Genomic DNA, 23,587 nt, shown 5'->3' on the forward strand with positions numbered 1-23,587 from the left:
ATGGGGTTTTTGGGTTGGGGTCCTTTTTGTTGATGTTGATGTTATTGGTTTCTATTTTTTAGTTTTTCTTCTAACAGTCAGGCCCTTCTTCTGCAGGTCTGCTGCAGTTTGCTGGAGGTCCACTCCAGACCTTGTTTTCCTGGGTATCATTAGCAGAGGCTGCAGAACAGCAAAGATGGCTGCCTGTTCCTTTTCCTGGAAGCTTCATCCCAGAGGGGCACTGGCCTGATATCAGCTGGAGCTCTCCTGTATAAGCAGTCTGTCAATCCTTCTTGGGAGATCTTTCCCAGTCAGGAAGCATGGGGGTTAGGGACCCACTGGAGGAGGCAATCTGTCCCTTAGCAGAGCTCTAGTGCTGTGCTGGGAGGATTCTGCTTGTCAGGATATGCTGCACTCTTCAGAGCCAGCAGGTAGGATCGTTTAAGTCTGCTGAAGCTGCGACCACATCTGCCCCTTCTCTCAGGTGCTCTGTCCCAGGGAGATAAGCCCCTAACTGGGGTTGCTGCCTTTCTTTCAGAGACACCCTATGAGCATGAATCTAGAGAGGCATTCTGGCCACAGTCTCTTAGGTGCATTCTATTGAGTTCTGCCCAGTCTGACCTTCCCTGCCTCCTTAGCAGTGACAGCAAAATTACCTACTCAAGCCTCAGTAATGGTGGATGCCCCTCCCCCAACTATGTTTATTCATCCTAGGTGGACTTCAGACTGCTGTGTTGCCAGCAAGAATTTCGAGCCAGTGGTTCTTAGCTTGCTAGTCTCCATGGGAGTGGGACTCGCTGAGTGAGACCACTTTGCTCTCTGGCTTCAGCTCCCTTTCCAGGGAGTGAGCAGTTCTGTCTCACTGGGGTTCCAGGCACCACTGGCATAAGAAAAACAAAAAAATAAACAAAAAAAACAAAACAAAAAATCTCCTGCAGCTAGCTTGGTGTCTGCCCAAACATCCACACAGTGTTGTCCTTGAAACCCAGGGCACTGGTGGTGTAGGCAACAAGGGAATCTCCTGATCTACAGACTGCAGAAACTGGGAAAAGCATAGTATCTGGGCCAAATAGCACAGTCCCTCATGACTTCCCTTGCCTGTGGTAGGGAGGACTCCAGCTGCTTGCACTTCATGGGTGAGATGATGCCCCACCCTACTTCTGCTAGACCTCCATGGTCTGCAACTGCTGCCTAACCAGTCCCAATGAGATGAACAGGTTACCTCACTTGAAATGCAAAAATCAACCACCTTCTGCATCGGTCTCGCTGGGAGCCGCAGACTGGAGCTGTTCCTATTCAGCCATCTTACCAATGTCTATCTGCCAGTACAATTTTTTTTTTTTTTTTTTTTTGAGACACAGTCTCGCTCTGCAACCTTTGCCTCCCAGGTTCACACCACTCTCCTGCCTCAGTCCCCCGAGTAGCTGGGACTACAGGCGCCCGCCACCACGCCCAGCTAATTTTTTCTATTTTTTTTAGTAGAGACAGGGTTTCACCATGTTAGCCAGGATGGTCGTGATCTACTGACCTTGTGATCCACCTGCCTCAGCCTCCCAAAGTGCTGGGATTACAGGCATGAGCCATTGCGCGTGGCCCTGCCAGTACTATTTCTTAAAGAGACTGTCCAATCTCCAATGAATGTTCTTGGCACCTTTGTTGAAATTCAGTTGGATGTAAATTTTGATTCTTTATTGTGTTCTACTGGTCTATGTGTCTATTTTTATGGCAGTACCATGCTGTTTTGATTACTATAGTTTTATAGTATATTTTGAGGTCAGGTGGAGTGATGCCTCCAGCTTTGTTCTTCAAATCCATGAACATGGTATGTATTTCTATTTGTTTGTATCATTTTCAATTTCTTTCAACATTTATATATTTACTTATAGAAATCTTTCACCACCTTGGCAAATTTATTCTTAGATATTTTCTTAATTTTCTGTAGCTATTGTAAATGAGATTGCTGTCTTGATTTTTTCTCCCACTAGTTTATTTTAGTGTATAGAAACACTGTTAAGTTTTGCGTGTTGATTTTGTATTCTGCAACTTTACTGAATTTTTTGATCAGTTCTAAGAGTGTTTTGGTGGAGCTTTTACATGTTTCTATATATAAGATGATGTCATCTGCAAATAGGTTCAAACAACTTCCTCCTTTCCAATTTGGATGCCCTTTAATTTCTTTCTCTTGCCTAAGTGCTCTAGCTAGGACTCCCATACTAAGTTGAATAAAAATGGTGAATGTGGGCATCCTGGTGTTGTTCCAAATCTTAGGAAGAAAAACCTTTCAACTTTTATATAGTCAGTATAATGCTGGCTGTGGGTTTGTCATAGATGGACTTAATTGGTCTGAGATACATTCAAACACCTAACTTGTTGAAAGCTTTTTTAAATCAAGAAGATACGTTGAATTTTATCACTTGCTTTTTTTGGATCTATTGAGATTATCATATGGTTTTTGTCCTTCATTCTTGGATGTGATGTATCAGGTTTTCTGATTTGTGTATGTTGAACCATCCTTACATCTCTTGATCCCACTTGATGATGGTAAATAATCTTTTTAATATGCTGCTGGATTCTATTTCCAATTATTTTGTTGAAGAATTTACCATCTATATTCATCAGAGATATTAACCTATAGTTTCCTTTTATTGTGCCTTTGTTGGGTTTTGGTATCACGTAATGCTGGCCTTGTGGGATGTGTTTGGAAGAATTCCATCATCATTGATTTTCTGGAATAATTTTAGAAGAATTAATATTCTTCTTCTTCTTCTTTTTTTGTTTTTGATAACTCTTAGCCTCCCAAGTAGCTGGGACTATGGGCATGCACCACCATGCCCAGCTAATAAGAATTAATATTATTCTTTAAATGTTTTGGTAAAATTCAGCAGTGAAGCCATCAGGTCTTGAGTTTTTTTTTTTTTTTTTTTTTTTTTTAAGACTTTTTATTACAGACTCAGTCTCGTTCTTCATAACTGATCTGTTCAGGTTTTCTATTTCTTCTACATTTAATCTTGGAGGGTTCTGTGTGTCTGGGAATTTATCCATTATTGCTAGGTTTTCTAATTTATTGACATATAATTGTTCACAATAGTCCTATTGATCCTTTGTATTTCTTTTCCTTTTTTTTTTTTTTTTTTTTTTTTTGAGAGGGAGTCTCACTCTGTCACCCAGGCTGGAGTGCAGTGGCATGATCTCGACTCAATGCAACCTCCACCTCCCAGGTTCAAGTGATTCTTGTGCCTCAGCCATCCGAGTAACTGAAATTACAGGCACCCGCCACCACGCCTGGCTAATTTTTGTATTTTTAGTACAGATGGGGTTTCACCATGTTGGCCAGGCTGGTCTTGAACTGGCCTCAGGTGATCCGCCCACTTTGGCCTCCCAAAGCACTGGGATTACAGGCATAAGCCACCATGCCCGGTCCAATCCCTTGTGTTTCTGTGGTATCATAATGTCTCCTTTTTTCACTTCTGATTTTATTGGGATCTTTTCACTTTTCTCTTGGTTATTTTGCCATATTTTGTTGTTTATCTTCTCAAATAATGAATTTTTCATTTTGTTGATCTCTTGTATTGTTTTTTTTAGTGCCAATTTTGTCCATTTCTACTCTGACATCTATTATTTCTTTCCCTATACTATTGTTTGTGTTTGATTTGTTCTTGCCTTTCCAGTTCCTTCAGATGTTTCATTAGGTTACTTGAAGTCTTTCTATTTTTTTTTTTTCCCTTCTATTTTATTTATTATTATTATTATTTTTTTTTAATTTATTTATTATTATACTTTAAGTTGTAGGGTACATGTGCATAACGTGCAGGTTTGTTACATATGTATACTTGTGCCATGTTGCTGTGCTGCACCCATCAACTCGTCATTTACATCAGGTATAACTCCCAATGCAATCCCTCCCCCCTCCCCCCTCCCCATGATAGGCCCCGGTGTGTGATGTTCCCCTTCCTGAGTCCGAGTGATCTCATTGTTCAGTTCCCATCTATGAGTGAGAACATGCGGTGTTTGGTTCTCTGTTCTTGTGATAGTTTGCTAAGAATGATGGATTCCAGCTGCATCCAAGTCCCTACAAAGGACTCAAACTCATCCTTTTTTATGGCTGCATAGTATTCCATGGTGTATATGTGCCACATTTTCTTAATCCAATCTGTCACTGATGGACATTTGGGTTGATTCCAAGTCTTTGCTATTGTGAATAGTGCTGCAATAAACATACGTGTGCATGTGTCTTTATAGCAGCATAATTTATAATCCTTTGGGTATATACCCAGTAATGGGATGGCTGGGTCATACGGTAAATCTAGTTCTAGATCCTTGAGGAATCGCCATACTGTTTTCCATAATGGTTGAACTAGTTTACAATCCCACCAACAGTGTAAAAGTGTTCCTATTTCTCCACATCCTCTCCAGCACCTGTTGTTTCCTGACTTTTTAATGATTGCCATTCTAACTGGTGTGAGATGGTATCTCATTGTGGTTTTGATTTGCATTTCTCTGATGGCCAGTGATGATGAGCATTTTTTCATGTGTCTGTTGGCTGTATGAATGTCTTCTTTTGAGAAATGTCTGTTCATGTCCTTTGCCCACTTTTTGATGGGGTTGTTTGTTTTTTTCTTGTAAATTTGTTTGAGTTCTTTGTAGGTTCTGGATATTAGCCCTTTGTCAGATGAGTAGATTGCAAAAATTTTCTCCCATTCTGTAGGTTGCCTGTTCACTCTGATGGTAGTGTCTTTTGCTGTGCAGAAGCTCTTTAGTTTAATGAGATCCCATTTGTCAATTTTTGCTTTTGCTGCCGTTGCTTTTGGTGTTTTAGACATGAAATCTTTGCCCATGCCTATGTCCTGAATGGTACTACCTAGGTTTTCCTCTAGGATTTTTATGGTATTAGGTCTAACATTTAAGTCTCTAATCCATCTTGAATTAATTTTCGTATAAGGAGTAAGGAAAGGATCCAGTTTCAGCTTTCTACTTATGGCTAGCCAATTTTCCCAGCACCATTTATTAAATAGGGAATCCTTTCCCCATTTCTTGTTTCTCTCAGGTTTGTCAAAGATCAAATGGCTGTAGATGTGTGGTATTATTTCTGAGGACTCTGTTCTGTTCCATTGGTCTATATCTCTGTTTTGGTACCAGTACCATGCTGTTTTGGTTACTGTAGCCTTGTAGTATAGTTTGAAGTCAGGTAGCGTGATGCCTCCAGCTTTGTTCTTTTGACTTAGGATTGTCTTGGAGATGCGGGCTCTTTTTTGGTTCCATATGAACTTTAAAGCAGTTTTTTCCAATTCTGTGAAGAAACTCATTGGTAGCTTGATGGGGATGGCATTGAATCTATAAATTACCTTGGGCAGTATGGCCATTTTCACAATATTGATTCTTCCTATCCATGAGCATGGTATGTTCTTCCATTTGTTTGTGTCCTCTTTGATTTCACTGAGCAGTGGTTTGTAGTTCTCCTTGAAGAGGTCCTTTACATCCCTTGTAAGTTGGATTCCTAGGTATTTTATTCTCTGTGAAGCAATTGTGAATGGAAGTTCATTCCTGATTTGGCTCTCTGTTTGTCTGTTACTGGTGTATAAGAATGCTTGTGATTTTTGCACATTAATTTTGTATCCTGAGACTTTGCTGAAGTTGCTTATCAGCTTAAGGAGATTTTGGGCTGAGACAATGGGGTTTTCTAAATATACAATCATGTCATCTGCAAACAGGGACAATTTGACTTCTTCTTTTCCTAACTGAATACCCTTGATTTCTTTCTCTTGCCTGATTGCCCTAGCCAGAACTTCCAACACTATGTTGAATAGGAGTGGTGAGAGAGGGCATCCCTGTCTTGTGCCAGTTTTCAAAGGGAATTTTTCCAGTTTTTGCCCATTCAGTATGATATTGGCTGTGGGTTTGTCATAAATAGCTCTTATTATTTTGAGGTACGTTCCATCAATACCGAATTTATTGAGCGTTTTTAGCATGAAGGGCTGTTGAATTTTGTCAAAAGCCTTTTCTGCATCAATTGAGATAATCATGTGGTTCTTGTCTTTGGTTCTGTTTATATGCTGGATTATGTTTATTGATTTGCGAATGTTGAACCAGCCTTGCATCCCAGGGATGAAGCCCACTTGATCATGGTGGATAAGCTTTTTGATGTGTTGCTGAATCCGGTTTGCCAGTATTTTATTGAGGATTTTTGCATCGATGTTCATCAGGGATATTGGTCTAAAATTCTCTTTTTTTGTTGTGTCTCTGCCGGGCTTTGGTATCAGGATGATGTTGGCCTCATAAAATGAGTTAGGGAGGATTCCCTCTTTTTCTATTGATTGGAATAGTTTCAGAAGGAATGGTACCAACTCCTCTTTGTACCTCTGGTAGAATTCAGCTGTGAATCCATCTGGTCCTGGACTTTTTTTGGTTGGTAGGCTATTAATTGTTGCCTCAATTTCAGAGCCTGCTATTGGTCTATTCAGGGATTCAACTTCTTCCTGGTTTAGTCTTGGAAGAGTGTAAGTGTCCAGGAAATTATCCATTTCTTCTAGATTTTCCAGTTTATTTGCGTAGAGGTGTTTATAGTATTCTCTGATGGTAGTTTGTATTTCTGTGGGGTCGGTGGTGATATCCCCTTGATCATTTTTAATTGCGTCGATTTGATTCTTCTCTCTTTTCTTCTTTATTAGTCTGGCTAGTGGTCTGTCAATTTTGTTGATCTTTTCAAAAAACCAACTCCTGGATTCATTGATTTTTTGGAGGGTTTTTTGTGTCTCTATCTCCTTCAGTTCTGCTCTGATCTTAGTTATTTCTTGCCTTCTGCTAGCTTTCGAATGTGTTTGCTCTTGCTTCTCTAGTTCTTTTAATTGCGATGTTAGAGTGTCAATTTTACATCTTTCCTGCTTTCTCTTGTGGGCATTTAGTGCTATAAATTTCCCTCTACACACTGCTTTAAATGTGTCCCAGAGATTCTGGTATGTTGTATCTTTGTTCTCATTGGTTTCAAAGAACATCTTTATTTCTGCCTTCATTTCGTTATGTACCCAGTAGTCATTCAGGAGCAGGTTGTTCAGTTTCCATGTAGTTGAGCGGTTTTGAGTGAGTTTCTTAGTCCTGAGTTCTAGTTTGATTGCACTGTGGTCTGAGAGACAGTTTGTTATAATTTCTGTTCTTGTACATTTGCTGAGGAGTGCTTTACTTCCAATTACGTGGTCAATTTTGGAGTAAGTATGATGTGGTGCTGAGAAGAATGTATATTCTGTTGATTTGGGGTGGAGAGTTCCATAGATGTCTATTAGGTCTGCTTGTTGCAGAGATGAGTTCAATTCCTGGATATCCTTGTTAACTTTCTGTCTCGTTGATCTGTCTAATGTTGACAGTGGAGTGTTGAAATCTCCCATTATTATTGTATGGGAGTCTAAGTCTCTTTGTAAGTCTCTAAGGACTTGCTTTATGAATCTGGGTGCTCCTGTATTGGGTGCATATATATTTAGGATAGTTAGCTCTTCCTGTTGAATTGATCCCTTTACCATTATGTAATGGCCTTCTTTGTCTCTTTTGATCTTTGATGGTTTAAAGTCTGTTTTATCAGAGACTAGTATTGCAACCCCTGCTTTTTTTTGTTCTCCATTTGCTTGGTAAATCTTCCTCCATCCCTTTATTTTGAGCCTATGTATGTCTCTGTGTGTGAGATGGGTCTCCTGAATACAGCAGACTGATGGGTCTTGACTCTTTATCCAGTTTGCCAGTCTGTGTCTTTTAATTGGAGCATTTAGTCCATTTACATTTAAGGTTAATATTGTTATGTGTGAACTTGATCCTGCCATTATGATATTAACTGGTTATTTTGCTCATTAGTTGATGCAGTTTCTTCCTAGCCTCAACGGTCTTTACATTTTGGCATGTTTTTGCAATGGCTGGTACCGGTTGTTCCTTTCCATGTTTAGTGCTTCCTTCAGGATCTCTTGTAAGGCAGGCCTAGTGGTGACAAAATCTCTAACCATTTGCTTATCTGTAAAGGATTTTATTTCTCCTTCACTTATGAAACTTAGTTTGGCTGGATATGAAATTCTGGGTTTAAAATTCTTTTCTTTAAGAATGTTGAATATTGGCCCCCACTCTCTTCTGGCTTGTAGAGTTTCTGCGGAGAGATCTGCTGTTAGTCTGATGGGCTTCCCTTTGTGGGTAACCCGACCTTTCTCTCTGGCTGCCCTTAAGATTTTTTCCTTCATTTCAACTTTGGTGAATCTGGCAATTATGTGTCTTGGAGTTGCTCTTCTCGAGGAGTATCTTTGTGGCGTTCTCTGTATTTCCTGGATTTGAATGTTGGCCTGCCCTACTAGGTTGGGGAAGTTCTCCTGGATGATATCCTGAAGAGTGTTTTCCAACTTGGTTCCATTTTCCCCCTCACTTTCAGGCACCCCAATCAGACGTAGATTTGGTCTTTTTACATAATCCCATACTTCTTGCAGGCTTTGTTCGTTTCTTTTTCTTCTTTTTTCTTTTGGTTTCTCTTCTCGCTTCATTTCATTCATTTGATCCTCAATCGCTGATACTCTTTCTTCCAGTTGATCGAGTCGGTTACTGAAGCTTGTGCATTTGTCACGTATTTCTCGTGTCATGGTTTTCATCTCTTTCATTTCGTTTAGGACCTTCTCTGCATTAATTACTCTAGCCATCAATTCTTCCACTTTTTTTTTCAAGATTTTTAGTTTCTTTGCGCTGGGTACGTAATTCCTCCTTTAGCTCTGAGAAATTTGATGGACTGAAGCCTTCTTCTCTCATCTCGTCAAAGTCATTCTCCGTCCAGCTTTGATCCGTTGCTGGCGACGAGCTGCGCTCCTTTGCCGGGGGAGATGCGCTCTTATTTTTTGAATTTCCAGCTTTTCTGCCCTGCTTTTTCCCCATCTTTGTGGTTTTATCTGCCTCTGGTCTTTGATGATGGTGATGTACTGATGGGGTTTTGGTGTAGGTGTCCTTCCTGTTTGATAGTTTTCCTTCTAACAGTCAGGACCCTCAGCTGTAGGTCTGTTGGAGATTGCTTGAGGTCCACTCCAGACCCTGTTTGCCTGGGTATCAGCAGCAGAGGCTGCAGAAGATAGAATATTTCTGAACAGCGAGTGTACCTGTCTGATTCTTGCTTTGGAAGCTTCCTCTCAGGGGTATACTCCTCCCTGTGAGGTGTGGGGTGTCAGACTGCCCCTAGTGGGGGATGTCTCCCAGTTAGGCTACTCAGGGGTCAGGGACCCGCTTGAGCAGGGAGTCTGTCCCTTCTCAGATCTCAGCCTCCGTGTTGGGAGATCCACTGCTCTCTTCAAAGCTGTCAGACAGTCGTTTGCGTCTGTGCAGAGGTGTCTGTGTGTCTTAGTTTACTGTGCCCTGTCCCCAGAGGTGGAGTCTACAGAGACAGGCAGGTTTCCTTGAGCTGCTGTGAGCTCCACCCAGTTCGAGCTTCCCAGCAGCTTTGTTTACCTACTTAAGCCTCAGCAATGGCGGGCGCCCTTCCCCCAGCCTGGCTGCTGCCTTGCCGGTAGATCACAGACTGCTGCGCTAGCAACGAGGGAGGCTCCGTGGGTGTGGGACCCTCCCGGCCAGGTGTGGGATATGATCTCCTGGTGTGCCTGTTTCCTAAAGCGCAGTATTGGGGTGGGAGTTACCCGATTTTCCAGGTGTTGTGTGTCTCAGTTCCCCTGGCTAGGAAAAGGGACTCCCTTCCCCCTTGCGCTTCCCAGGTGAGGCAATGCCTCGCCCTGCTTCAGCTCTCGCTGGTCGGGCTGCAGCAGCTGACCAGCACCGATCGTCAGGCACTCCCCAGTGAGATGAACCCAGTACCTCAGTTGAAAATGCAGAAATCACCGGTCTTCTGTGTCGCTCGCGCTGGGAGTTGGAGACTGGAGCTGCTCCTATTCGGCCATCTTGCTCCGCCCCTCTATTTTTTTTTTTTTGATGTAGGTATTTATTGCTATAAATTTACCTCTTTTGCTGTATCCCATTGTTTTTGGTATATTGTGTTTCCATTTTCACTTGTTTCAAGAAATTTTCAAATTTCCTTCTTAATTTTGTTCATTGACCTATTGGTCATTCAAGAGCATGTTGTTTAATTTCCATGTATATATACAGTTTCTAATGTTCCTCTTGTCACTGAATTATAGTTTTATTCCACTGTGGTCATAAACAATATTTTAAATATTTTAATCATTTTAATTTTGTTGAGACTTGTTTTATGGCCTAATATGATATATCCTGGAGAATGTTCCATGTATTCATGAAAATAACATGTATTCTTCAGTTGTTGAATAAAAATTTATATAAATGCATGCAAGATCCATTTGGTCTATAGTTTAAATCTAATGTTTATTGTTTTTCTGTCTAGATGATCAGTCCAATGCTGAGAGTGGGGTGTTAATGCCCCCACCTATTATTGTATTAGAGTCTATCTATCACTTTAGATCAAATATTTACAATTGTTATATTCATTCTTGATCACAGGACTCCCTTTGTCTTCCTTTATGTATCTGTATGCTCTGGTGTTGGGTGTATACATATTTAAAACGATTATATCCTCTTCCTCAATTGATCAGGAAGGAGGATATAATTGAATTCATCATTATGTAATGACTTCGTGTTTGTTTCCAGTTTTTGGTTTAACGTTTGTATTATCTCATATAAGAATAGCTACCTTTGTTTGATTTTTGTTTCCATTTGGGTATCTTTTTCCATGCCTTCACTTTCCATCCATATGTATGTTTACAGGTGAAGTGAGTTTCTTGATCACAGCGTTTTATTCATTCAGCGTGTCTTTATCTTTTAAGTGGGAAATGGAATCCATTTAGATTCATGGTTATTACTGACAGTTAAGGACTTACTCCTGTCACTTTGTTATTTGTTTTCTGATGGTTTTGTATATCCTTTTTTTCCTGTTTTTCTCTTATTATTGTGGTTTGGTAGTTTTCTCTAGTGATAAGGTTTGATGCTTTTTCCATTTCTCCTTTGTGTATCTGCTCCACCAGTGAGTTTTGTATTTTTATGTGCTTTCATGATAGCAATTATTGTATTTTGCTTTCAGATATAGGACTCTCTTGAGCATTTCCTGTAGGGCTAATAGAGTGGACATGAATTTTCTCAGTTTGCGTTTGTCTGGGAAAAACTCTTTCTCCCTCATTTCTGAAGAAGAGTGTTGCTGGGTATAGTATTCTTGGCTGATACTGTTTTTCTTCTTTTGGTACTTTGACCATTCTCTCCTGTCCTGTAAGGTTTCTGCAGAGAAATGCTGTTAGTCTAATTACAGATTCCTTTATATGTGACTTGCTGCTTACCACTGGCTAGCTTTAGCATTTTCTCTTTGTCTTTGACTTTTGAATATTTGTCTGTAATATATATCTCTCCACAGCCTTGGAAAGTTTTCAGCTATTATTTCATTAACAGGTTCTCTATGCTTTTCCCTTCTCTTCTCCTTCTGGAAAGCCATAATATGAATATTTGTTTGCCTAATGGTGTTCCATAAGTACTGTAGGCTTTTTTTTTTTTTTTGCAGAAATTATTTCAAACAACCTGTCTTCAAGTTCAGTTGTTCTGCTTGATCAAGTCTCTTCTTGAAGGCCTGTCCTGTACTTTTCATTTCATTAATCAAATTCTTCTGTTGAAGACATTGTTTGATTCATTTTAGTGATTTCTCTTTGTTAAATTTCTCATTCATATTATGAATTCTTTGTCTGATTTCATAGAATTATCTACTGTATTATCTTTTACTTCATTGAGTTACCTTAATATCATTACATTGAATTCTTCTTCTGGAAATTCATTGATTTCCTTTTCATTGGGTCCTTTTACTAAAGACTTATGTTCCTTTGGTGGTGCCATATTTCCTTCCTTTTTCATGTTTCTTGTGTCCCTGCATTGATCCATACACCTGTTGGAACAATCGCTTCTTCCATATCTTGTAGAGTAGCTTTAATAGAGAAATACTTTCACTTGCAGTTGGGCTTTAGTGTACCAGTTGAAGGACGTGGTAATTTTGTTTTCAGATAAGTGCAATGGAATTGGGTCTATGAAGGTTGTTCAGCTGTAACTAACGTCAGCAATAACTGTGGGTGTCTTAGTGGCCTAGGCTGTAGAAGTTTGTGGCAGTGGTGGTATGGATTGTTAATTTCCTTAGTGTCAAGTATTCTTGGGGTCCTCCTATATTTAATTTCACCACAATAGGGAGACTTATCAACAGGATCCCTGTTGGTCCCAGGTATGACATGGCTTACAAGTAGCTGCAGTAGCACTGAGTTCCTGGTGCAGGATCTTAGAATGGCTGTGGGGTGGGATCATAACCTCAGGGTTTCATTGATCCTTTGTGGTACCTGGGTTTGGGGGTTCAGGTTTGCTCTTTGTGGCAGGTTTGGATGTAGAGTGCCCACAGAGCCAGGATCTGGACTCTAAGACACCCCTATCCACTTGGGCCCAAGGGCTGCATTGTACTTGTGGTTCTATCCCTGGGTGGGGGCAAGGCACAGCACTGGCCCAACTCCTGAGAAGAAAAGGTACTCTGGAGATTTGTGCCTGAGGAGCAGAGTACACCTAGAAATAAGGAACTTAAGCCAGTAGAGTTCAGTGGCATCTCAGATACCAGGGGATAAGACACCATGTAGTGATGACTGTAGACCCTAGGATGGTAAGGCTTATCTGTATCTTACTTTCTGTGAGGACAGGTGTGCAGCAGCAAGTTTCCCAGAATGGCAAAGCACAGTTGTCTTTTCAGTTTGGGGGCATCAGAGAACAGCACAACAATGAATCCACTCCCTAGAAAGAAATGTGTCTCTGCAGCTCAGACTCTAGAGCTAGTCCAGTGCCAGGGAAGCCGGGTATGAAATGTCTGGTCTATAGGGTGGGGTGTTTCAGCTTAGTCACTAATGTTTCCTTGGGATAAGTACTCAGCTCTGACAGGGCAGCAATTTCCCAGAAGGTGATAGCATACTTCAGATCAATCCTGGGGGCAATGAGCACTCTGAGTGGCCTAGACGCCATTTTGCTGGAATGTGGGATGCTGTTTCAAATTGAGGCATTGAGGAGATGTGATTGCTCTCAGTGGCTAAGGTACTGTTTTCCTAGGAGACAGGGTACCACTTTGGGTCCAGTCTGGTGGTGGGGGCGTGGATAGGGTGAGGGGAAGGTAGAGTAGTTCCACCTCTGCCTGGCCCACAGGGAAGGGTGTAACAGTTTTTCGCAGCTCAGTTTTGAGATGCTAAGCCACTGAGATGGGGTGGCTGAAAAGCAGCTTAGCCTCAGTAATGAAGGGGAGCTACGGCTACTTGCCTCCAGAGCAAGGCACACTCCAGCTGCAGTTTCAATTCTACAATGCATAGCACACTAGTTGCGTAAGTCACTGGGGTCAGGGCACAGTGTTGGTTCCTTTTCTGGGGGCAGTATGGTCATGTGGACTCTAGGTAGCTCCCTCAGATAAGCTTAGTGACTTTGAGGATTGCAGGGGACCCCAGTGGCGAGGTCTGTAGGTGTCCAAGGAGTTGATGCAGGCTCCTGAGATCCTCTTCCTTACCTTTTCCATGTAGAGAGAAATTCCTCCTTGTTCCTAGCTGGTCCCAGTTGGGGGTTGGTGTAATGGAAGTCTGTCATTTCCTTCCTTTTTCTATACGGCCATTTTGAGTTTCTGTACCCACTTGGGTTTCTGTTTCTCCTCTGATGCACTCTGGCACTCACTCCCAGTTATTTTTGTTAAAATGAAGTTATTTGTTGTTCTGGCTATCTTTGTGAGGGGAACAATTGCTAGAGTCTTCTACTTGGCTATCTTGCAGATGTCACTTTTTGTCTTTAAACTTTTGTAGAAGAGTTAAAAGTGATTTATACGCCACCATTATAGTGTCAGAATATTCTTGGCAATATACTTTTATCAATGAGTTGATACTTTCATGTGTTTCAATATTTTAATAAGTAGTATCACTTTGCTTCAGATTCATGAACTCTTTAGCATCTTTTGTAAATTGGGTCTAATGGTGATGAACTCCCTCAGCTTTTGTTTGTCTGGGAAAATCTTTATCTCTCCTTCATTTCTGAAGGGTAGTCTTGTTGAGTAAAGTATTCTTAGTTGACTTTTTTTTTTCTTTCAGTTCTTTGAATATATTATCCCACTGTCTCCTGACCTGTAAGGTAACTGTTGAGAAATCCATTGATTGCCTATGGAAGTTCCTTTGTATGTTATAAGTGCTTTTCTCTTGCTGATTGTAGAATTAACTGTCTTTGATTTTTGACAATTTGATTATAATGTGCCAGAGTAAAGTCATCTTTGGGTCAATCTGTTTGGGAACCCTTGGGTCTTATGTCTGATGTCTAGATGTCTTCCAAGATTTGGGGACTTTTCAGATATTATTTCTTTAAGCTTTGTGCTTCTTTTTTTCTCTCTCCTCCTTCTGAGACTCTCACAATCTGTGTATCACTTCCTTTGACAATGTTTCATAAATACCTTAAGCTTTCTTAATTACTTTTCAATCTTTTTTTTTCTTGTCTGACTGGATAATTTCAAATGACCTGCTTTCAAGTTCAGATTCTTTCTTCTAATTGTTCAAGTATAATGCTAAAGCTCTCTATTGCACTTTTCACTTCATTAACTGTATTATGTTGTTATCTTAACATCTGAACCAGTCTTATGTCGCCATCTTAACATATGAAGCAGTCACCTCCTCTAGTCTTTACTGACTGGCTTTGGGAAACAAACAGCTTCACGAAGCTTCTCTCAGACATTTTCAGTAGATATACCCACTCCACACCTTCACCCATTACTTTTTAGGGAGAATTCGTAAGATTGTATGCTTTCTTTGGATTCTATAAAACTAGGCTGGGTGTTGAGAATATCCCATGGTGTTTGTTTTTGGTGGGGGGAGGTAGTGCCCTGAAATGCTCAAGTTTGCATGCATACTTTAAATCCCAAAGAGTTGTGCCAGCTGACTGTGCCTGCATTCCCCATCTAGGGGGTGCACATGACAGCCAACCATGGGGATGGAGGGCGGTAATGCATATGAAGTGCTGGAATCACCTGTGGGCCAGCTGGTGTGGTGGTACACCACACAGGTTAGGTGTCCCAAGCAGCATATGAGTGGGTCTGCTGAAAGAGTCTGCAAAGTGGTTAGTAGGATACACAGTCCCTTCCTGAGTTTCAAGCCCTGACTGTGAGTCCCTGCCTGTTTTCCCTGCTCCTAGTCTCTCCTAGACACTTAGCCAGGCTGATCCCATTATTCTGAGTGAGGTAAGGAAAAGATGGGTCTTTTGGAGTGTCCTGCACAGGTAGAAAAGCCAGGAGCTTACTCACTATGCTCTCACTTCCCTCTGTGGGAAGAATCACAGGTTGAGGGAGTCTCTCTTGGAACCGAGCTGTGCCATCTTGGGGCAGGAGTGATGCAGGTGAACTGAAATTGTTCTTACATTCTTCAATGTGTCTATTTTCCAATAGTATTCTGGAACTTCTCTAGCCTTTAAACTGCTAGAAAGGGTGGTTGTCAAAATCGGTGCACTGTAGGGAGATGACAGTAGATAACACTTATTCTTTTATCTAGCTCTCTTTTACCTACTTTCTAATTGAATAGCTGGTTTTGTTTTTTCTTGTTTTTTAAACTGTTGAATTTTAAGAGTTCTATATAAATTTAAGATAGTAATAACCAGTCACATATATGGTTTGCAAATTTTTCTGTCAGTCTGTGGTATGTTTATTCATCCTCCTGTAACACAGCCAAAGTTTTCAACATTAGTAAAGTTCAAACTTCAATTTATGTACCTTGCTTTTTCCTTTTATGGACCATGCTTGTGATATCAAAAATTATTTTTCTAGCTCTAGATTCTGAAGAGTATCCACAACTGATCCTCAAAAAATTCATAGATTTACATCTTCAGTTTAATTCTATGAGCGATTTTGAGTTAATTTTTGTATAAGTTTTGAGATTTTCATTGAGATTATAGTCTGCTTGCCTTCTTTCTAGCTTTCAGCATTGTATGTTTCACATATACACTATTTTCCTTTCCTAGTGTACATTTACACTATATTCCTGAAATTAGATGTCCATCCTACAATTTTTGTGTGTCTAATTTTTAGTATTCTAAGTTCAAACTATTTTCTAGCTTAATTTAGAAATTTCCTTTGACTAGTAAGCCATTAGAAGCGTACTGTTAAATTTCAAAGCAACATAGGATTTTCTGGTTAACTTTTTGTTGTTGCTTTATAGCTAAATGCCACTGTGGTCAGAAAACAAATTATAAGCAATTTGAAACCCTTGAAATTTGTTGTAATTTATGACTCAGCATATGGTCAATTTTGGTAACTGCTCCATATGCACTGTAAAAGAACATGTACTCTATTTTTGTTGAGTACAGTGTTCTACATAAGTCATTTATGGGAATTTTGTCAATTGTGCTGTTTAGACCTTTTATTTTTTTCTTTGTTTATTCTTGCTTATTCTCCATGGTGAAAGAATTCTCCATTAAAAGTGTATATTTGTTTCTCTTTCACTTTTAGTTTTGTCACTTTTTTCTTTTGTACATTTTGAAGCTTCAAGTTGGATACAGAAGTATTAAAATTTACCACGGATTTAACTCCTTCACTTATTTATCTATAGTAATATTTCTTAGTTAAACCTATTTCATTTCATATTACTAGGCGTATGTTTGCTTTATTTTAGTTAATATTTTCATGGTGTAACTTTTTCTATCCTTTTCATTTTCAACTGTATTGTTCACATAGTTGGCTTCATGTGTGTGTATGTGTGTGCACTTTAAGTACTTGGAATGTTTAATTTATTCACATTTAATATAATTAATGTTCATAATAAAATTGAGCTGGAATAAGAGTTGGCAAAGCTTTTCTGTAAAGGGCCTGGCCATAAATATTTGACTTTGCAAATAACATGGTTCCTGTTCCAACTATTCAAGCCTGTTGCTCTAGCACAAATGGAGTCATAGACAATATATAAACAAATGAGTATAGCTGTGTTCCAATAAATCTCTATCTAACGAAACACATAGCACATGGGATTTGGCCAGTGGGCTATAGTCTGCTAAACTCTAAATTACATTAAATAAATGTATTGTAATTTATCATAAATTACAATATTTATATAATGTAATTTATTGTAATTTATCATAAATTACAATATTTATATAATGTAATTTATTGTAATTTATCATAAATTACAATATTTATATAATGTAATTTATTGTAATTTATCATAAATTACAATATTTATATAATGTAATTTATTGTAATTTATCATAAATTACAATAAACAAATGTGTTATAATCAGGAAATAAATAAAAGGCTCAAAGCACCAATATCTTGCAAGAGTGTACTGAGTTTAAGTTTGACTCACAGAATATGAAAATATTTCAAGTGTGAATCCTAAATTAGCAGTTTCCTGACAATTTATTTTCTTTCCAGTTGTAGTGATTAAACTACATTATATTGGGAGGGAAACACAAAACAGCAACAGACAAAAGTAGGGTGCCCAGACACAGAACAAGCTATGCATACATGCAGACTTGATATAGATAAATCAGTAGGGAAAGCATCAAATAATAAATGCCGGAAGCACTGGTTATTTATATAGAGAAATAAAACAGAGCCCTGTCCTAAACAATCCACAATAATAAATTCCAGACTGAATAAAGACTTAAATGTGAAAAGCTCATATATGCTAGTGAGGAACTTCTTAAGACACAGTAATAAAAGTAACAATAGAAAAACATATACATTTAACTGTATTAAAAGTTAAAATTTTTCTATTAGAAAACATATAAACCAGATAAATGAAAGCCCACAATTTAAAGTTTACTATGTTTTAATGAACAAAGGGTACTATTAGAAAAAATATAACAGAGAAAATCTGAGATCAATAACAAATAAAAGCAAGAATAATCTCACTACTAATTAGAGAAATACAAATAAAACCAAAAGTGAGATGTTATTTCACATAAGTCAAACTGACAAAACTAAATATTTGACATTACTACCAAATGCTAACAGGTTGTTTCATAATGAACACTCTTATAGACCATGAATTAGAATGAAAATTATTGCAAACAGCTCTAGCAATTCTAGTAAATCTTAAGATGAGATAACTTAACTTTTAGGTAGACATACTAAAAAAACTCTCAGATGTATATATGGAGACATGTTCAAGACTGTACTGAAACATTATCGCAAAATTAAAGAATTAGACAAAATCTAAATTCCTTTGTCAAGAGAATGGATACATTTTGGTAGAGTAATACAATGGAATGTAGTAGACAACAGTTACAGTACATAAACTGGTAAAATATATATCAAATATTAAAAATAATGTTGAGCACATATAGCTTTTGCAGGATACATACAGCATCATATCATCACTTAGTTTAAAAACGTGACAAATGGCACTATAAAAAAATTTCAGGCATAATCATATAAAGTATTAAAGCATGAATAGTATTGAAAAACACTAAGTTCAGGATAGTAATTACCACTGGGAAGGGATAGAAGGAAACAGGTGAGGAAAGGAGTGCACACAGAGATTCAGTTATATCTGCGATATTTAATTTCTTAACAAAAATAAAACATAAAACATAACAAAACCTGAAACAAACAGGGCAAAAAGAACTGACACAATTGGGTGGTAGGTACACAGGAATTAGTTTTCTCTTCTATATTTTGATGTATGCTTAAGAGTATATAAATTTTCAAAATAAAGAATAAGATACATAAAGTGTTTAGCTTAATTCCTGACACAGAAAACTCTTAATAAATCTTGGCTCATTATCTTTTCTGTTTTTCTAAATACGAGAAAAAAAATTCCAAATCATTAGCTAACTCAATGTATATATTATAAGCATTTAACCAACATGGGAAAGATTAACTCTTGAAATGCAAAACTTTAAATGATATGTTCACATGGTTCCAGGAGAACTGCAATATGAATTAGATAAAATGAAAAGGCAATCTTCCATAGTGCATCTTGATGAATAAAATAATACATGCATCTAGTAGTCTACATAATTTCAGAAACTGATTTATCCTAGACTACTAAAAATAGTTTATACTTTAATAAGATTAAGAAGTTTTGTTTGTTTGTTTTTTGAGATGGAGTCTGGCTCTGTCACCCAGGCTGGAGTGCAATGGAACGATCTCAGTTTACTGCAACTGCCACCTCGCTGGTTCAAGTGATTCTCCTGACTTAGCCTCCCAAGTAGCTGGGATAACAGGTGCAAACCACCATGACTGGCTAATTTTTGTATTTTTAGTAGAGATGGGGTTTCGCCATGTTGGCCAGGCTGGTCTTAAACTCCTGACCTCAAGCAATTCACCTGCCTTGGCCTCCCTAAGTGCTGGGATTACAGGCGTGAGACACCATGCCTGGGACAGAAGTAATATTTTAACTTTTTTTTTTTTTAATGTTATTTCTACAGGTTGTTGGGGAACAGGTGGTGTTTGGTTACATGAGTAAGTTCTTCAGTGATGATTTGTGACATTTTGGTGCACCCATCACCCAAGCAGTATACACTGTACCCAATTTGTCTTTCATCCCTCAGCTCCTTGCCACCCTTTCCACCTGAGTCCCCAAAGTCCACTGTGTCATCCTTATGCTTTACGTCCTCATAGCATAGCTTCCAAGTATGAGTCAGAACATACAATGTTTGGTTTCCCATTCCTGAATTACTTCACTTAGAATAATAGCCTCCAATCTCATCCAGGTTGCTGCAAATGCCATTAATTCATTCCTTTTCAAGGATAAGTAGTATTCCATCATATATACATATATATATATATATGTGTGTGTGTGTATATATTTACGTGTGTGTGTGTGTGTGTGTGTGTATCAGTAGTAGGATTGCTGGATGAAATGGTAGTCCTACTTTTAGTTCTTTAAGCAATCTCTACACTGATTTCCATACTGGTTGTGCTAGTTTACATTCCTACCAGCAGTGTAGAAGTGTTCCCTGTTCACTGCATCCATGCCAACATCTATTGTTTTTTGATTTTTTGATAATGGCCATTCTTGCAGGAGTAAGGTGGTATCATGTTGTGGTTTTGGTATGCATTTCCCTGATCATTAGTAATGTTGAGCACTTTTTCATATGTTTGTTGGCCATTTGTATATCTTCTTTTGAGAATTTGTCTATATGTATATGTTTGTTGGCCATTTGTATATCTTCTTTTGAGAATTGTCTATTCAGGTCCTTAGCCCACTTTTTGATGGGATTGTTTGTTCTTTTCTTGCTGATTTGTTTGAGTTTGTTGTAGATTCTGGATATGAGGCCTTTGTCAGATATATAGATTGTGAAGATTTTTCTCCCACTCTGTGAGTTGTCTTTTTACTCTGCTGACTGTTCCTTTGCCGTACAAAAGCCCTTTAGTTTAATTACATCCCAGCTATTTATCTTTGTTTTCAATTGCATTTGCTTTTGGGTTCCTGGTCATGAAATTCTCGCCTAAGCCAATGTCTAGAAGGGTTGTTCCAATGTTATCTTCTAGAATTTTTACAGTTTCAGGTCTTAGATTTAAGTCTTTAATCCATCTTGAGTTGATTTTTGTTTAAGGTGAGAGATGAGGATCCAGTTTCATTCTCCTACATGTGGCTAGCCAATTATCCCAGAACCATTTGTTGAAAAGGGTGTCCTTTCCCCACTTTATGTTTTTGTTTGCTTTGTCAAAGATCAGTTGGCTGTAAGTATTTGGGTTTATTTCTGGGTTCTCTATTCTGTTCCATTGGTCTATTTGCCTATTTTTATAACAGTACCATGCTGTTTTGGTGACTATGGATTTATAGCATAGTTTGAAATCAGGTAGTGTGATGCCTCCAGATTTGTTCTTTTTGCTTAGTCCTGCTTTGGCTATGCAGGCTCTCTTTTAGTTCCATATGAATTTTAGAATTGTTTTTTTTAATTCTGTGGAGAATAATGGTATTTTCATGGGAATTGCATGGAATTTGTAGATTGCTTTTGGAAATATGGTCATTTTCACAATGTTGATTCTACTAATCCATGAGTATGGGATATGTTTCTATTTATTTGTGTCATCTATGATTTCTTTCAGCAGTGTTTCATAGTTTTCCTTGTACTTTGACTCCTTGGTTAGGTATATTCCTAAGTATTTTATTTATTTATTTTTGCAGCTATTGTAAAAGGGGTCAAGTTCTTGATTTGATTCTCTGCTTGGTTGCTATTGGTGTATAGAAGGGCTACTGATTTGTGCACATTAATCTTGTATCTGGAAACTTTGCTGAATTCTTTTATCAGTTCTAGAAGCTTTCTGGAAGAGTCCTTAGGGTTTTCGAGGTAAACAATCATATCATCAGCAAACAGTGACAGTTTGACTTCCTCTTTACCAATTTGGATGCCCTTTATTTCTTTCTCTTGTCTGATTGCTCTGGCTAGGACTTTCAGTACAATGTTGAAGAGGAGTAGTGAGAGTGGGCATCCTTGTCTTGTTCCAGTTCTCAGAGGGAATGCTTTCCACTTTTCCCCATTCAGTATTAGTTGGCTGTGGGCTTGTCATGGATGGCTTGTATTATACTGAGGCGTATCCCTTGTATGCCAATTTTGTTGAGAGGTTTAATCATAAAGGGGTGCCGGATTTTGTTGAATGCTTTTTCTGCATCTATTGAGAGGATCATGTGATTCTTATTTTTAATTCTGTTTATGTGGGGTATCACATGTATTGACTTGCGTATGTTAAACCATCCCTGGATCCCTGCTCTAAAACCCAATTGATCATAGTGGATTATCTTATTGCTACGTTGTTGGACACAGTTAGCTAGTATTTTGTTAAGGATTTCAGTATCTATGTTTATCAAGGACATTGGTCAGTAGTTTTCTTTTTTGGATATGTCCTCTCTTGGTTTTGATAATAGGGTAATGCTGGCTTCATAGAATGAATTAGGGAGGGTTCTTTCTCCATCTTGTGGAATAGTATCAAAATTCTTGGCACCAATTCTTCTTTGAATGTGTGGTAGAATTCTGCTTTGAATCCATCTGGTCCTGGACTTTTTTTTTGTTAGTAATTTTCTAATTACCATTTCAATCTCACTGCTTGTTATCGGTCTGTTCAGGCAATCTAATTCTTCCTGATTTAAGCTAGGAGGGTTGTATTTTTGCAGGAATTTATGCATCTCTTCTAGGTTTTCTACTTTATGTGCATAAAGATGTTCATAGTAGGCTTAAATGATCTTTTGTATTTCAGTGGTGACAGTTGTAATATTTCGTGTTTCATTTCTTAGTGAGGTTATTGGATTTTCTTCCTTCTTTTCTTGGCTAATCTTGTTAATGGTCTATCAATTTTATTTATTCCTTCAAAGAACCAGCTTTTTGTTTTATTTATTTTTCGGGTTTTGTTTGTTTGTTTGCTTGCTTGCTTGTTTGTTTCAATTTCACTTAATTCTGCTCTAATCTTGTTTATTTCCTTTGTTCTGCTGGGTTTGGGTTTAGTTTGTTCTTGTTTCTCTAGTCCCTTGAGGTGTGACCTTGGAATGTGAGCTTGTGTTCTTTCAGTCTTTTTGATATAGGTGTTTAGAGCTATGAACTTTCCTCTTAGCACTGCCTTTGCTGTATCCCAGAGGTTTGGTAGGTTGTGTAATTATTGTCATTCAGTTCGAAGAATTTTTAAATTTCTATCTTGATTTCGTTTTTGACCCAATGCTCATTCAAGAGCAGGCTTACTTAATTTCCATGTATTTGCATGGTTTTTAAGGTTCTTTTTGGAGTCAATTTCCAGTTTTATGCCACTGTGGTCTGACAGAGTGCTTGATATAATTTCAATTTTCTTCAATTTACTGAGGCCCATTTTATGGTCTGTTGTATGGTCCATCTTGGAGAAGGTTCTATGCACTGTTGAACAGAATGTGTATTCTGTGGTTGTTGGATGGAATGTTCTGTATATATCTGTTAAGTCCACTTGTTCCAAGGTGTAGTTTAAATCCCTTGTTTCTTTGTTGACTTTCAGTCTTGATGACCTGCCTAGGGCTGTCAGTGGAGTATTGAAGTCCCCTACTATCAATGTGTTGCTGTCTATTTCACTTCTTAGGTCTCATAGTAATTGTTTTATAAATTTGGGAGCTCCAGTGTTAGGTGCATTTATGTTTACGATTGTGATATCTTCCTGTTGGACAAGGCCTTTTACCAGCATATAATGTCCCTCTTTGTCTCTTTTAACTGCTGTTGCTTTAAAGTTTGTTTTGTTTTGTTTTGTTTTTGTCTGATATAAGAATGGCTACTCCTGCTTGCTTTTGATGTCCATTTGCATGAAATTATTTTTCCACCCCTTCACTTTAAGTTTATGTGAGTCCTTATGTTTTAGGTGAGTCTCCCAAAGGCAACAGATGGTTGGTTGGTGAGTTGTTATCCATTCTTGTGGTTTTGTATCTTTTAGGTGGAGCATTTAGGCCATTTACATTCAATGTTAGTATTGAAATGTGAAGTACTGTTGCATTCATCGTGCTCTTTTTGCCTGTGTACTTTGGTTTTTTTGTTTTTGCTTTTTTAGCTTTTTCATTTGTTTGTTTTATAGGTCCTGTGTAATTTATGCCTTAAAGAGGTTCTGTTTTGATGTGTTTCCAAGTTTTGGCTCTAAGATTTGGAGCTCCTTTTAGCAGTTCTTGTAGTGGTGGCTTGGTAATGGCG

General features: G+C 38.4%; 1 protein-coding gene across 6 annotated transcripts in view; it reads right to left on the bottom strand.

Moving 5' to 3' along the window:
• Positions 1-23,587, bottom strand: part of SCLT1 (sodium channel and clathrin linker 1) — a 206,316-nt gene that overhangs the window by 160,992 nt on the left and 21,737 nt on the right. Inside the window, exon 3 of one of the 6 annotated variants that reach the window (XM_078001441.1) lies at positions 15,260-15,460. The gene's annotated coding sequence lies outside the window, so the exon portion shown is untranslated. 6 annotated transcript variants of the gene reach the window in all.

Source organism: Macaca mulatta, chromosome 5 (genome assembly GCF_049350105.2).
Source record: "Macaca mulatta isolate MMU2019108-1 chromosome 5, T2T-MMU8v2.0, whole genome shotgun sequence".
NCBI lineage: Eukaryota > Metazoa > Chordata > Mammalia > Primates > Cercopithecidae > Macaca > Macaca mulatta.